At 50.2% G+C, this 14,263-nt stretch overlaps 1 protein-coding gene across 6 annotated transcripts in view; it reads left to right on the forward strand.

Annotated features, from left to right (window-relative positions):
- Positions 1 to 14,263, forward strand: part of FGFR1 (fibroblast growth factor receptor 1) — a 48,068-nt gene that overhangs the window by 8,586 nt on the left and 25,219 nt on the right. The gene's annotated exons all lie outside the window — the stretch shown is intronic.

The following is a 14,263-nucleotide window of genomic DNA, read 5'->3' on the forward strand; positions in this document are numbered from 1 at the left end:
ACAGGCCCTGTTTGGAGGCCTGGTAAGAGGTTTGCTTTGGATATACTGCTGGAGGGATTTCAAAGAGATTGAGAACCAGGGAGCATTACGGGGCGTAGGCGCTGGTAGACACCTGTAGTTTATTGGGAATTCGGAGGGATCATTAGTAACGGAAAAGACTTGCACCCACTGCTGATGGGATTTTTCCGGACTTGTGAAAATACTTCATGGAAATTACAGGTACAGCACACCTGGCAGCTTTCGAAGGTCTCTGAGAACTGATATTTGGGCATTTCTGCTGCCAAAGGGTAGTGTGGCTTGTGACCCAGTGGCTGGTGACAGAAGCAGAGGAGGTTGGCAGGTGGTGGGTAAAGGGCTCAGGTGTGCGCACAACATGGTGGCTGCGTTTAAAGGGCCACCAGTCTCGCTGCCAGGACCTGTGTGAGTGACGAATGAGGAGTGAGGATATTTGCCCTCTTGTAGGGTGATGGAGAAGGAGGGGGGACGGGTGGGGGGGGCTTTCTAGAAGGTGCACTGGCTGGGGCAGGCAGATTGGTGTTGTATTCAGTGACAGAACTGAAGGCAAGGCCTGACCTGGAACACGCTGGAGACCCCGAGTGGGAGGGACCATCTCTGCCCACAGGGAGTTCACCATCGGGTAGAGGATGACAAGCACAGAGGCAGCTAAACTCAAGGTGGACCGTGTTTAAACCACACAGTGGAGTTATAACACAATGCAGTGGGAACACTGGGGGAGAGGGACAGCCACCATCATTGAGATGGTCCAGAGAGCTGGGCAGGGGCCTGGGAGGGAGACGAAGGGTGTTCCAGGTGGAGCAGCATGAGTGAGGGTGCTGGGGCAGGACGTATAAGGTGGACAGAGAACAACTTACCTGGTGTGTAGGTAGTCGGGGGACGGGATGCCTGGACAAATTGGACTGAGTTAGCATATGGAAAGCTGTAATGCCCTGCCGAGGAAACTGTACCTAAATGGGTAGATACTGGGAGTCTTGAAAAGTTTTGAGCAGGAAAGTGACACAATCCAGCTTTCAGATTTTCAGGCAGCTGAGTTTGGATTGATGGGAGGAAGAAGTCAGGCGGACCTAGGTTTAAATTGTGCTCCGCAGGCCTTCCCTGGTGGCTCAGTGGTTAAGAATCTGCCTGCCAATGCAGGGGACACGGGTTTGAGCCCTGGTCTGGGAAGATCCCACATGCCGCGGAGCAACTAAGCCCGTGTGCCACAACTACTGAGCCTGTGCTCTAGAGCCCGTGCGCCACAGCTACTGAGCTTGCGCTCCAGAGCCCGTGAGCCACAACTACTGAGCCCCCGTGCCGCAACTACTGAAGCCCGCGCACCTAGAGCCTGTGCTCCGACACACGAGAAGCCACCGCAATGAGAAGCCCACGCGCTACGACAAAGAGTAGCCCCTGCTCGCTGCAACTAGAGAAAGCCCGCGCGCAGCAACGAAGACCCAATGCAGCCGTAAATGAATGAATGAATGAATAAATAAATTAATTAATTAAATTTATTTTTAAAAAATTCTAAAAAAAAAATCGTGCTCCACCACTTAATAGCTGCATTACTTGGTTTGACCAATTACTCAAACACAGGAAGTCTTAGTTTGCTTATCTTTAAAATGGAACAGTAATACAGGATTAAGTGAGATAATCCAGGTAAAGCACTGACAGGCAAAGAGTTAGGAGTTATTACTGCTGCTACCACTGTTGCCAGAAAGACGAGTTGCTTAAACGGTTGTTCTGAATGTCTAGCTAGAGAAAGGCAGTGAACTAGAGTGGAGGATCGTAAAGGAAGGAAAAATAGCAGAGACACTATAGAAATAGAATCTACAGGTTTAGGATTTCCCTGGTGGCGCAGTGGTAAGGATCCGGCTGCCAATGCAGGGGACACGGGTTCGAGCCCTGGTCGAGAGCAGCTAAGCCCATGCGCCAACTAAGCAACTGAAGCAACTAAGCCCGTGCGCCACAACTACTGAGCCCACACACCACAACTACTGAGCCTGCACCCTAGAGCCCGCGAGCCACAGCTACTGAGCCCGTGTGCCACGACTACTGAAGCCCGTGTGCCTAGAGCCCGCGCACCACAACGAAGAAGAGTAGCCCCTGCTCGCCACAACTAGAGAAAGCCCATGCGCAGCAACGAAGACCCAGTACAGCCAAAAAAATAAATTTAATTAAAAAAAAAAAACCTACGGGTTTAAGTAGGTTGGATGTCAACTCCGGGTGACTAAAGGCACGAACAAGATGCGAGTAAAGGGAGTGAGTCAGAGTGGGAGGTTTCTGAGGAGTAGGTAGAGATTTGGGTCAGCCACAGCATAGGTGGCAATGAGGAGGGGTGGATAAGGTTTGGGAATATGAATTTATGGTGGACCCTAAAGTATTTTTTTTAACTTTCTCTAACAAACCGTTTTGCAGCCCAGGGATGGAGGGTGGAGAACGTGAATAGTACGCATCTCGGACCTGGGTACTTGTAAGCAGGAAGGGAGTATCGTATCCAAGGGTCGAAACATAAGGAATAGGGGTTGAGGGGGTGATGCTGGTCCTGAAGCTTCTGGTTGTGCATCCAGACTGGGAAAGGAAGCCGGGGCAGTGATGGAGGGTGGAGTCAAGGGGCTGAAAGTCTTGAAAATGACAAAGTCCCGCTCTGCAAACAGGAGGGAGGGGGTAGGAGCGGTGAGGAGGGCTATGAGGAGGCGATGTGGCAGTGAAGAGTGAAGTTACACTGCCATTTAAAAAAATCAACTTAATTGAGGTATCATTTGCATTCTATAAAATGCACCAATTTTAAGCGTGCAGTTTGAAGTGTTTTGATAAATGTAGCATTGTCCCACATAACTGTCAATCAAGATAGGAAACATTTTCATCACTCCCCAAACTTGCCTCCTGCCCCTCTGCAGTCAGCCCCCTTTGCAGCTCCGGACCCAGGCAACCACGGATCTACTTCCTGTCACTGTAGGTTAGTTTTGCCTGTTCTAGAATTTCACATAATGGAATTATATGGGGAATGTGTATCCATTCACTTGATGGTGGCCATTTGGGTTGCTAACGCTTTGGGCTGTTATTACTAAAACTCTTGTGAGCGTTCGTGTACAAGTCTGTGGGCATACGTTTTCCCCGGACTGCCTTGGTTTTGATTTGGGCTCCATTGCTTACCGACTGTTGGCTGTTGGGAAAGCTCCTCTCTGACACTCTATAATCTATATTGGTAATGAACATCTGCTTCTAAGGTCGTTGTGAATATCAGATGCAAATGCCTGCAAAGCTGTAAGAACCATGCCTGGACATAGTCAATGAGCCATAAATGGTAGATGTGGGTACCTTTTCCTGGGACCCCACAGGAGACACCGCGTGGTAAAGGGCTTGTTTCATGGATGGACTTGGAGTGCCTTAGGACGCAGAAGCAGAAACCCACGAGACTTGGATGGACATCAGGTCCCAGGTCCCCATGTGGTTGAGTCAGTCCCTCTCGTGGTTCAACCCCTTCTCCTAGATCATCCCTTCTGAGCTTTGTGATAGCGGACCATGGGCCCCACCGTCTTCAGAGACCTGAAGTCCTAAGGGAAAAATCTATCTCCACGCTTTGTGAACTATAAGGTATCTCACAAATGTAAAGTATTGCCGTGGTCTCGGCCCTGCTGATTATTCAATAACAATGCTGCTGTTGTCCTCAGAAAAGACTGAACTCTGTATTTAAAAGGTTTGCCCAAAAGTTTAAAGCAAATTACCCCAAACCCTGCTCCCACTGACTGAGAGCTTTTGCCCTTTAGAAAGGCTTTGGGGTGTGTGTGTGTGTGTGTGTGTGTGTGTGTGTGTGTGTGTGTGTGTGTGTGTGTGTGTGTGTGTGTGTGTGTGTGTGTGTGTGTCGGGAGCCCCTCCCCCAGTCTGCAAATGCTCCTCAGGGAGTGGGGAGGGCCTGAAGTTTCTGGCTGTCCTTGGAAAGTTGATTTAATAAGGGTTCCAGGAAAACCAGCCTCCCTCCTTCCTCCCTCTCCTTTCCCTTCTCTAGTTTGGGATCTTAAAGAGGCTGAGCTTGTTTCAGACTAGGCTTTGCGGGGAGGGGGGCGGGGGAGACTGAAGTGGGGTCGTGGGCCAGGGAGTAGAATGCCCCCTTAAAAAGATAAGCACTAGCTTGAAAGACACTTGGAGCTTGAAGAGGCTTGTTTTTGTGTATTTTTCTCTCGTTTAGAATAAGACTTGCAGAAAAGCAAGTGGGTGAATCCAAAACTGTTTACAAGGCCACTTCTCGTAATTGGGAATGGGGATCCTAACCCCCTTTTCAGCAGTAACCTGGGCTAAAGCCCCCAGACCCCACATGGTGGAGGGCACGGTATGAGCCTTGCCGTCTCAAAATACTTGCCTACATGCTCAGAAACCTGCAACTAATAAACGATTTAATGGCCGGGGTTTTACAGCTCCTCCCACCTACCCAGATTTGAAGGAGTCTGGTGGCCGCTTGAAGAGGGAGAGGTTACACTTAATGGAAAAGCCGCACGATTCCATTTCTGGCTGCAAGCCCCCTGGATGCCAGGCACCACAAAGCAAGGCTTTGTCTTTGTGTTCTGCAGAAACCTGGGACTGTGGCGGGGAGCTGCAAATGGTGCCAGAGACATCACCCCAGCTTGAAGTCCGGCCCTGGGCCCTGGCCGCCACTGGCAACCCCCCAGGGGCTCCCGCAGCTCTTTGGCCCGAAGGGGTATGCATTTCAGCCTGGCTGCAGGGGGAGCCCCGAACAAGTACCGGAGGGCGTCCCACTACCAGCCTCGCACAGGCCGAGGTCCTACTGGCTGCGGCCAGTGGGCGTGGCCGGAGGACCTGCGGCCTGGGGGCCAGTGTCCTGTGGACCAGTGTTGGGTGGCTGCCGGGGGTGGGAGGGGAACATTCAGGAGCACTGCTGCACCCCACCCCGTCTGCAACATAATTTTTTCTGTGAAAAGAACCTGTTTACTTCTAATTGACACTGGACATTGAAGAAGAGTTTCTCCCCCCCGGGCCGGAAGGCGGGTGGAATTCCACAGCGCGGAGAGCGATGTGGGGAGACCCACTGGAGTGCAAGGCCGGAGGGTTTTGGGCTGTGGGAATCTGTGCGGCACGGAGCCACCAGGTTTCCCCGGGGCACTCCACTCAGCCCCTCACCCCCTCTCCAGAGAGAGGTAGCTCGGTGCCTTCGGAAGGGTGTGTTTGCAAGCGTTCCTGGAGCTGAGCTTTGCAGAGGGTGGGTGCAGGGGGAGAATGTGAGGCAGGAGCCGGAGGGCTCACGTGTCCACTTGACCACGCCGGGCAGAGCCACCCCAGGGCCGTGTTCTTGGCCCTGCCTGCTGCATTGCTGCACCATTAGCTTCACTGATTTTCCACTCTGGCTTTGCCGGCCAGCTCCCCGAAGTCAGGGAGGAGGAATTTCTCAGGGAAGAACAAATGTCTGTCCAGAGCCCTGGCCAGGGAGGGGGAAGGGAGGGAGCCCAAACAGAGAAGCAGGCCGCACTGCTGCCCCCGGGTTTCTGTGACGACCTGGGTGGGCAGGAACTGGAGAGAGAGGGTCAGGGATGCCTCTGGGGCCTGTGGCCCCTGCCCGGAGGTGGGTCAGCAGGGCCTGGCCGGGATGCTTGCTCCCGGTCAGGCCGAAATAGTGAGTGATGGCTCGTGTCTGGGGCCGTGAGGGATGGCCTTGGGAGAAGTGAGTTCTGGGGAGTCATTATCCGGGAGGGAGAGGTCTGGGGTCAGAGATCCTGACCGGCAGCTGTGCCCTGTTTTTACAGGGCCTCGATCCTCGGGGGCCACTGGGGGCTCCAGCTCCCCCTGTAGACGCCACCTTTGCCTCTTCCCTCCCCAAAGCCTGGCAACGAGACAACTGTTTCCCTGCTGACCGGGAAAGTCCAGCTGCTCTGGCACTGGTGGTCTCCCAAATTCAGCTGCCCAGGCCGCCCCGTTCATTCTGGAGAGGAGGCTTATCCACAGACTTACGCCCAGCATTCCCTTCTCTCGGCCCACCCTGTCCCCGACCTCCGCCCCCCAAGTGGTTCAGCAGCAAGTTAACTGCTCTACCTAGTCTCTTAAGGCCTGGAATGAATCCCAAACTGCTTCCTCCTAGGAGAAGCCTTCTAGACCAGGGGGTCCCCGACCCCCGGGCCATGGACTGGTACCGGCCTGTGGCCTGTTAGGAACGGGGCCGCACAGCAGGAGGTGAGGGGGGGTGAGTGAGCAAAGCTGCATCTGTATTTACAGCTGCTCCCCATCGCTTCCATTACTGCCTGAGCTCCGCCTCCTGTCAGCATTATTGTGTATGATTACTTCATTATATATTACAATGTAATAATAATAGAAATCAAGTGCACAATAAATGTAATGCGCCTGAATCATCCCGAAACCGTACGCTCCCCCACCCCGGTCCATGGAAAAAGTGCCTTCCACGAAGCCAGTCCCTGGTGCCAAAAAGGTCGGGGACCGCTGTTCTAGACTGTGGGCTGCTTCTGAACTTGGGGGCTGACTTACAGCCGCTGACGGCCAAGTCGGGGGGACATTTGCCTGATGGGCTGCTTGTGGCTTGTACCCTGAGTCCCCCCTCTCCTGTTCTTGGTTCGCACCGACCCTCCCCTGCCCCCTTGCCAAACGAGGTGCCCACTGCCTTCATTTAAAGGCTGTCTCCTTGCAAACCGGAAACCTCGGGAGAGGGGTTTGTCCAGTCAGTTCCAAGCACGAGAACCGTTGGCTCGGATGGAGCTCGAAACTCAGTGCTCCTTCCTGAGCCCACGTGTTGTATCGTGGCCAAGTCTCCTGGGATGGGTGGTGTAAAAGAAGGTGAATGTTGGTGTGAATGTGGCCGTGTTTCCCAGGCCCTGGATGTGTAGGTGTGTCAAGCCTCAAGTGGGTGAGAGGGTCAAGGAGTTCGGCGAAGAGTGAACATTAGTGGTCATGAGCTTGGGCAGGGAAAGAGGTTAAAAACCATGAATACTGGAGAGTCATATATTTGATCAACAAAGAAAGTTGAACTTAGAGCTTAGCCCCTCCTCTGTTTTCTCTACAGACGAAAACTAGCCCCTGGCTAGTGGTCCCTTCACCATTTGTTTACTGATTTAGTTTTCTTCCTTCCTTCCTTCCTTCCTCTTGCCTTCCCTCCCTCCCTTCCTTCCTTTCCTCCCTGTCTCCCATTCATCCATCCATCCATCTGGCCAAATAAGACTTCCTTTTCCATTGTTTAATACAACATACACATTCATACATAACAACTGTTTATCCTGGTCCCTTAGCTGGAAATGTCCATCTCTATCCTTTCCTGCTTTCACTGTTTGTAATTTCTACTCTTAGCTTAAGGAGTAGCTTAAGGGCCACCTCCCTCTTGAAGCCCTCCTCTGTCTCCAAATTAATCACTCCTTTCCCCCCCTACCCCCTTTCTGTGTAACTTTCAATCTGGCACTTACTTTCCTCTGCCTTACATTATGGAGTTTTTTGTTTGTTTGTTTGTTTTTGCGTTACGCGGGCCTCTCACTGTTGTGGCCTCTCCCGTTGCGGAGCACGGGCTCCGGATGCGCAGGCTCAGCGGCCATGGCTCACGGGCCCAGCCGCTCTGCGGCATGTGGGATCTTCCCGGACCAGGTCATGAACCCGTGTCCCCTGCATCGCCAGGCGGACTCTCAACCACTGCGCCACCAGGGAAGCCCACATTATGAAGTTTTTAACATATGGCTGTTTCCTCCACTAGAGCAAAGTTGTATGCAGTCAGAAAGAATGTTTTTATTGCTCTTTTAAAACATGGATATTTTGATATGCAATCTGGGTTCATTGTGGAAAATTTAGAAATTATAGACTTGTAAAGAGAAAAAGAAAGTCTCTTATATGCCCATCATCCAAAAATAATCACTGTTATTGGTGAATCTAATTATATAGATTTTTTCCCTGCATTTATACAAGTATAACTTTTCAAAAATGGAATTTATATGTTATATACAGGTTTGTAACGTAAGCAGGTACTTCCTGCCATGCAGAGACGTTTCCATCATGCTTAAGTAACTATGCAGTAGTGTGGGTGTGCAAAATTTTTTTACGCAGTCCTTTACTGTTGGGCACTTAAGTTATTTTCAATAGTTTGCATTTAAGTGAACATACTTTTACAAATAAAATTTGCCCATGTATCCAAGGATACTTATATTCTAAAAGTTGTGATTACCTAGTACCAAATAGCCCCAGAAAGGTAATACCAGTAAAGGTCTTTAAAAATAATAATTAATAAACACTATTTATTACATTTTCACATTCCACATCCTTTACATATTTTTACCTCTACATTGATCCCATGGCCATAGGTTTTATTTTCAAAATCAGATGAGGAAACTGAGGTTCAGGGAGTTAAGTAATTTGTCTAAGGTCGTCTAGTTGATAGGCGGTGAAAGTGGGATTCAGGTTCAGGTAGGTCTGACTCCAATTTTTTTTTTCCAGTGTATTATACGATGTCCCTCTATCAAACTGGGTTTCTTCCCAAAATACAGACAGACCAACATGTGAATTTAAACATTGCTGGGTCCGTCCCTTTTATCTCACAGGAATTAGGCTTCACCTCCCTTTCGGGGGTGGTATGTCCATGTGTGTGATTGGGGTAAGGGCAGCTGGAGACGCTTGTGCATTTCTTGTGTGACATTTTTCTGCTCTTGGCTGCGAGGTTATGCGTCGGTCATAGGTCTATGAGCTGCCCTAATGAAAGTGATTCCCTAGCTTAGAATAATCGATGGAACGAAAACCCCATTGAGGCTGCCTTTTGCACAGGAGCTGAGACCTCCTACTTGGAGAAGGTCTGGGATCAGAGGTCGCTAAAGCATCAGAGGCCACACCTGAGTTTTCCTCGTAGGTCACGCTTATTCTAGAATATAGTGGTATTGCCGGGACACAATAAACCACCTGGAATGTTTCTAAAGGAGTCCAGCAATGTCTCACGGATGGAAATAAACATGTTAGAAGGTTCCGCAAGCCTGAAGCATTAGCATTGTTTTGAGGCTACCAGTAAATATTTATTTAAAGCGTGAAGAAAAGCAAAAAAAAAACCCACAAGCGTCCTGAAATTTTGTTTTTCTTAGTGTTTACATCTAACAAATTAATGTTTTAAACAAAAATATATATAATACGATGTAGTTGGGCTAGTCACAAAATAATTACAGGATTTTCAAAATTAATTAATTTGTGGTATACTGTCTGAGGTGTGCCCCAGGAATAGAACACAGATTTATTGCAAGTTTTTTGGTAAATATTTTCTTCCAGTTCTGTCGGTAACTCTCTGTGTGCCCTTTTGGGGAAAACACAGAAATTCTCGGAGGCGCCTCTTGACTGGGAGGCCCAGGACTGGCAACCCTACCCCAGCCTCACCATGGGTCAGGCCCAGCCCTGGCCAGTGTCGCTCTTACTACGCATAGGCAAATACAATCAGTGACTCATTTAAAAAGCGTCATCCGGGGCTTTCCTGGTGGCGCAGTGGTTGAGAGTCCGCCTGCCGATGCAGGGGACGCGGGTTCGTGCCCCGGTCCGGGAAGATCCCACATGCCGCGGAGCGGCTGGGCCCGTGAGCCATGGCCGCTGAACCTGCGCGTCCGGAGCCTGTGCTCCGTAACGGGAGAGGCCACAACAGTGAGAGGCCTGCGTACCGCAAAAAATAAAATAAAATAAAATAAAAAACATCATCCAGTGACAACCTCAAATAAGGACATAAAACTCAGGTTATGAGGACATCTGAAACCACAGGCGAGGGCCTCTTCCCTGAAGTGAAGGGGCAGATTGACTGTCGTTTGTGTGCACACATATATCATGAAGGCAGAGGTGTCGTTCGTTCCTTTGTTTACCCCAGCCCCTTAGAATAGTGTCTGATACACGTTAGGCACTCCATGAATACTTTTTGAAGAAATGAATGCATGCATGAACGCACAGCGAGGTAACCATCCGTTTTCTTTTTTGAAAAAGATACCTACAACTAGTAAGGACCTACTGTATAGCACAGGGAACTCTACTCAATACTCGGTAACGGCCTATCTGGGAAAAGAATCTTAAAAAGAGTGGCTATATGTGTATGTTTAACAGATTCACATTGCTGTACAGCAGAAACTAACATAGCATTGTCAAGCAACTATACTACCCCCCAAAATTTTTTAAATAATAAAGGAACTAGGGAAAAAAAGATACCTACAATTTCTAGCTTTAAAAAAGGGGAAGATAAGAATGAAATCCTTTTCAACAGGAAGGTAAGGAAAGTAGGTGAGAAATAATTATTGCTACCCCACAGTGAGTCCTTTATATCACTTAATGCAGTGGTTCTCAGGTTTTCCCGGCAGGCACATCACCCAGTGGGCTTGTTAAAACCCCTTGCCGGGACTTCCCTGGTGGCGCAGTGGTTAAGAATCCACCTGCCAGTGCAGGGGACACGGGTTCAAGCCCCGGTCTGGGAAGATCCCACATGTCGCAGATCAGCTAAGCCCGTGCACCACAACTACTGAGCCTGCGCTCTAGAGCCTGTGAGCCACAACTACTGAGCCTGTGCTCTGGAGCCCGCGAGCCACAACTACTGAGCCCACGCACAACAACTGTTGAGCCTGCGTGCCTAGAGCAAGTGCCCAGCAACAAGAAAAGCCACAGCAGTGAGAAGTCTGCACACCCCAATGAAGAATAGGCCCCGCTCACTGAAACTAAAGGAATCCCACACACAGCAACAAAGACCCAACGCAGCCAAAAATAAATTAATTAATTAATTTTTAAAAAAACAAAAATCACAAAAAACCTTTGCCACAGTTCCACCCCCCAGGGCTCTGGATTCTGCAGCGGGGCCCGAGCTGGGTGGTTCTAACAAGTTCCCAGAGGATGCTGATACTGCCATCCAGGGACCACACTTTGAGAATCTGATATCAATTAATTGTCTATAAGGTAGGTGCTGTGTGTCCATTTCACGGTTTAGGAAACTGACACAGAGAGGTCAAACGAACACTTGCCAGGTTGAACAGCTAAAATAAATGGTGTAGCTAGAGTTCGACTCAGGTCTATTTAATATCAGTGCCTACGGCTCTAACCCCTGTACTGGGAGGTGGGGGAAACGAGGAAGTAGAAGAGGGCTGAGTCCGATTGCCGGGGTTTATTGGAGGAAGGAAGGACCAGGAGTAGAAAGTTGTCTAAACGCTTGTCTGGAAGGAAGGAGACCCTCTTCCTGGAACACCCTTCTTCTGTGTTGCTTGGGGCTTTAAGTCAGTTATCACCACCTTTGGAATGTGGATCAGCTCTCCCATCGTTGGAAGGGTCTGGTTTTTTTTGTTTGTTTGTTTTTTTGCGGTACGCGGGCCTCTCCCGTTGCGGAGCACAGGCTCTGGACGCGCAGGCTCAGCGTCCATGGCTCACGGGCCCAGCCGCTCCACGGCATGCGGGATCCTCCCAGACCGGGGCACAAACCCGTGTCCCCTGCATCGGCAGGTGGACTCTCAACCATTGCGCCACCAGGGAAGCCCCTGGAAGGGTCCTTTTGCATTCGGAAATCTCTGCCCCTTTATTATCCAACTTCAGGGTCGACTTTGGGAATTAAGGTTTATTTTCCTTCGGTTTTAGGAATTCGTTTTTAAACCTTAGAAGCGTCAGGTTCTTTGACTACGTACTGATTGAAGGTCTCGCTTCGGCATCTAAAGCTTTCGTCCACGTTATTTGCACTCTCAAGGCTGTGTTAATGCCTGAAGGGTACGTTTGGAAGAGGCATTTATTTCGGAATATGTGTCCTTTCCCCACTACCCTCAGACTCCCAGTCCATTTTTTAAATTTATTTGCCTAGTGAGTTCTCATGAAGTCTCTCATGAGCATCAAAAAAGGACAGTGAAATAAATCTTTCTAGAATACCTGGGCTCCCAGCTTTCTGCCAGTCACCGCCTCTGAGCTACTCCATACCCTCGGCCCTGAGGCTTCTTCTGGAACATCTCGGGCCAGAGGGAAAAGATGAAGGGAGACATGTGTTGAAGGTGCTGGTGGCTGCAGCTCTGTGGCCAAAACAGAATCCCCTCTTCTTTTTTTTTTTTTTTAAATATTGACTATATTCTCAGTGCTGTGCATTACATCCTTGTGTCTTATTTATTTGTTTGTTTATTTATTTTTATATATTTATTTATTTAATTTATTTATTTTTGGCTGTGTTGGGTCTTCGTTGCTGCACGTGGGCTTTTCTCCAGTTGCAGCAAGCGGGGCCCACTCTTCGTTGCAGTGCACGGGCCTCTCATTGCGGTGGCCTCTCTCTGTTGGGGGAGCATGGGCTGTAGGCGCGCGGGCTTCAGTAGTTGTGGCACATGGGCCCAGCAGCTGTGGCTCGCGGGCTCTAGAGCTCAGGCTCAGTAGTTGTGGTGCATGGGCTTAGTTGCTCCGCGGCACGTGGCATCCTCCTGGACCAGGGCCTGAACCCGTGTCCCCTGCACTGGCAGGCGGACTCCCAACCACTGCGCCACCAGGGAAGTCCCATGTGTCTTATTTTTTTTTTTTTCGGCCTTACCACACGGCATGTGGGATCTTAGTTCCCTGACCAGGGATCGATCCCGCACCCCCTGCAGTGGACCGCCAGGGGAGTCCCCTCCCCTCTTCTTAAGGAAAATTAACTTGCAGTCTCCTGCCCTCCCTCATGGCGGAGGGCCACCTGTGCTGGTGGAGGCTGGAGGGGATGTAGTGAATGGTACTCAACTCCCAAGGCCCAGCTGAAACTTAGAATGTTGGTTAGAGCTGTTGGAGTTGCCCAGAGCTTGTCCAGTCAGCCTTCCCATCTGACAGTTGAGGACACGGAGGCCGAGAGGGGAGATGATGTGGCCCGGGTCACACAGGAGTGGCAGGGCCAGTCATCCCAGTGACTTCCAGTCAGATACTCCTTCTGCTGCTCCCAGCCAGTTACAACCACCTGGGGCTCAAGCAGAGTTTGGTACTGTGTGGTTTTCACAAGGATTTCAAATGAGGCTCTCATCCCTTAGGACACCCGGAATGTGGACATTGCCCAGAGTAGGGAATCTCCCACAGGAGGCTCATTGTTTAAGATCAACCAGCTTGTCCAATCACAGGACTCCCCGGTGTAGACATTGGCCTTCCAAGCAGCCTTTGGTCCTGGTTTTCCTACCTGCTCTCTGCCTGAGTGCCATTCCATCTCAGGGAGAAATATCCCCAAACAACGCTCTTTTAGTTTCTGAAAACAGTACTAAATGCTCTACTTTCACAGTGTGTGTGAAGGAGGAGAAAGAGAATGAATACGTGGTATGTCAGTGGGTCCTCTGGGCCATCACTTTCCTGCCAGTCTGTGGAACAGACCATTGGCCCCAGATTTTTAGGTTCCATGGGCCAGTCAAATTTCCCCCCGCCCCCGATATTTTGGGTTGACAATTTATTTTGCCACGTAAGAACATCTTTAAAAAACCAACACTGTCCACTACCGGTACTTGTTTTAATTGTGGTAAAATATACATACTATAAAACTCAACCATTTTTAAGTGTACAGGTCCTTGGCATTAAGTACATTCGTGTTGTTGTGCAACCGTCACCGCTGTCCATCTCCAGAACTTGTCACCTTCCTGACTGAAGCTCTACCTGTTAAACATGTAACTCCCCAGTCTTCTCTCCTCCAGCCCCTGGCAACCACCTTTTACACCATTTCCTTTTGAAAGGATGTCTATTGGGACTTCCCTGGCGGTCCAGTGGTTAGGACTCTGCGCTTTCACTGCCGAGAGCCCGGGTTTGATCCCTGGTTGGGGAACTGAGATCCCGCCAGCTGCATGGCGTGGCCAAAAAAATAAATAAAAGGATGTCTATCACCTTTATTCTCATAATGTAAAAATAAGGGATGTTTCTTTAACATTGAAAAAAATAGGTCACTTTATGAAGAGTCCCTTCCTTTCTCCACTGCAGTGGGTGGTGAGCGTTCTTGCACTGGGCATGGTGACCCAGACCCGCCACTGCAGCCACGGGACCAGCCAGGGAGGGAAGGTGGCACAGAGCCGGAGGGGAGCTGATAGCCCTGGTGCGTGTGCTCTCAAGCATCCACTGAGGTTTGGGGAGGGGGCAAAAGGCAAATTCTGAAACAGCTGTGGCCTCGACTAATTCATCAGCCAGTTTAGGGAGCGGCAGCGTTTTCCTACGCAGCTACTGGTGCTTCCTTCCCCAAACCAGCTCCGAGGAGCATGGGGGAGGGGAGGCCGTCCCAAGGCCCTGGGAGGGGGCGGGGTGGGGGGAGAGCCATACATTCTTTTCTTCAAGGAACCTGACCGGACTCTAAGGTCAGCGCCCGGCGGATTGGGAGCTGCAG

This window comes from Orcinus orca, chromosome 21 (assembly GCF_937001465.1).
Source record: "Orcinus orca chromosome 21, mOrcOrc1.1, whole genome shotgun sequence".
NCBI classification, from domain to species: Eukaryota; Metazoa; Chordata; class Mammalia; order Artiodactyla; family Delphinidae; genus Orcinus; species Orcinus orca.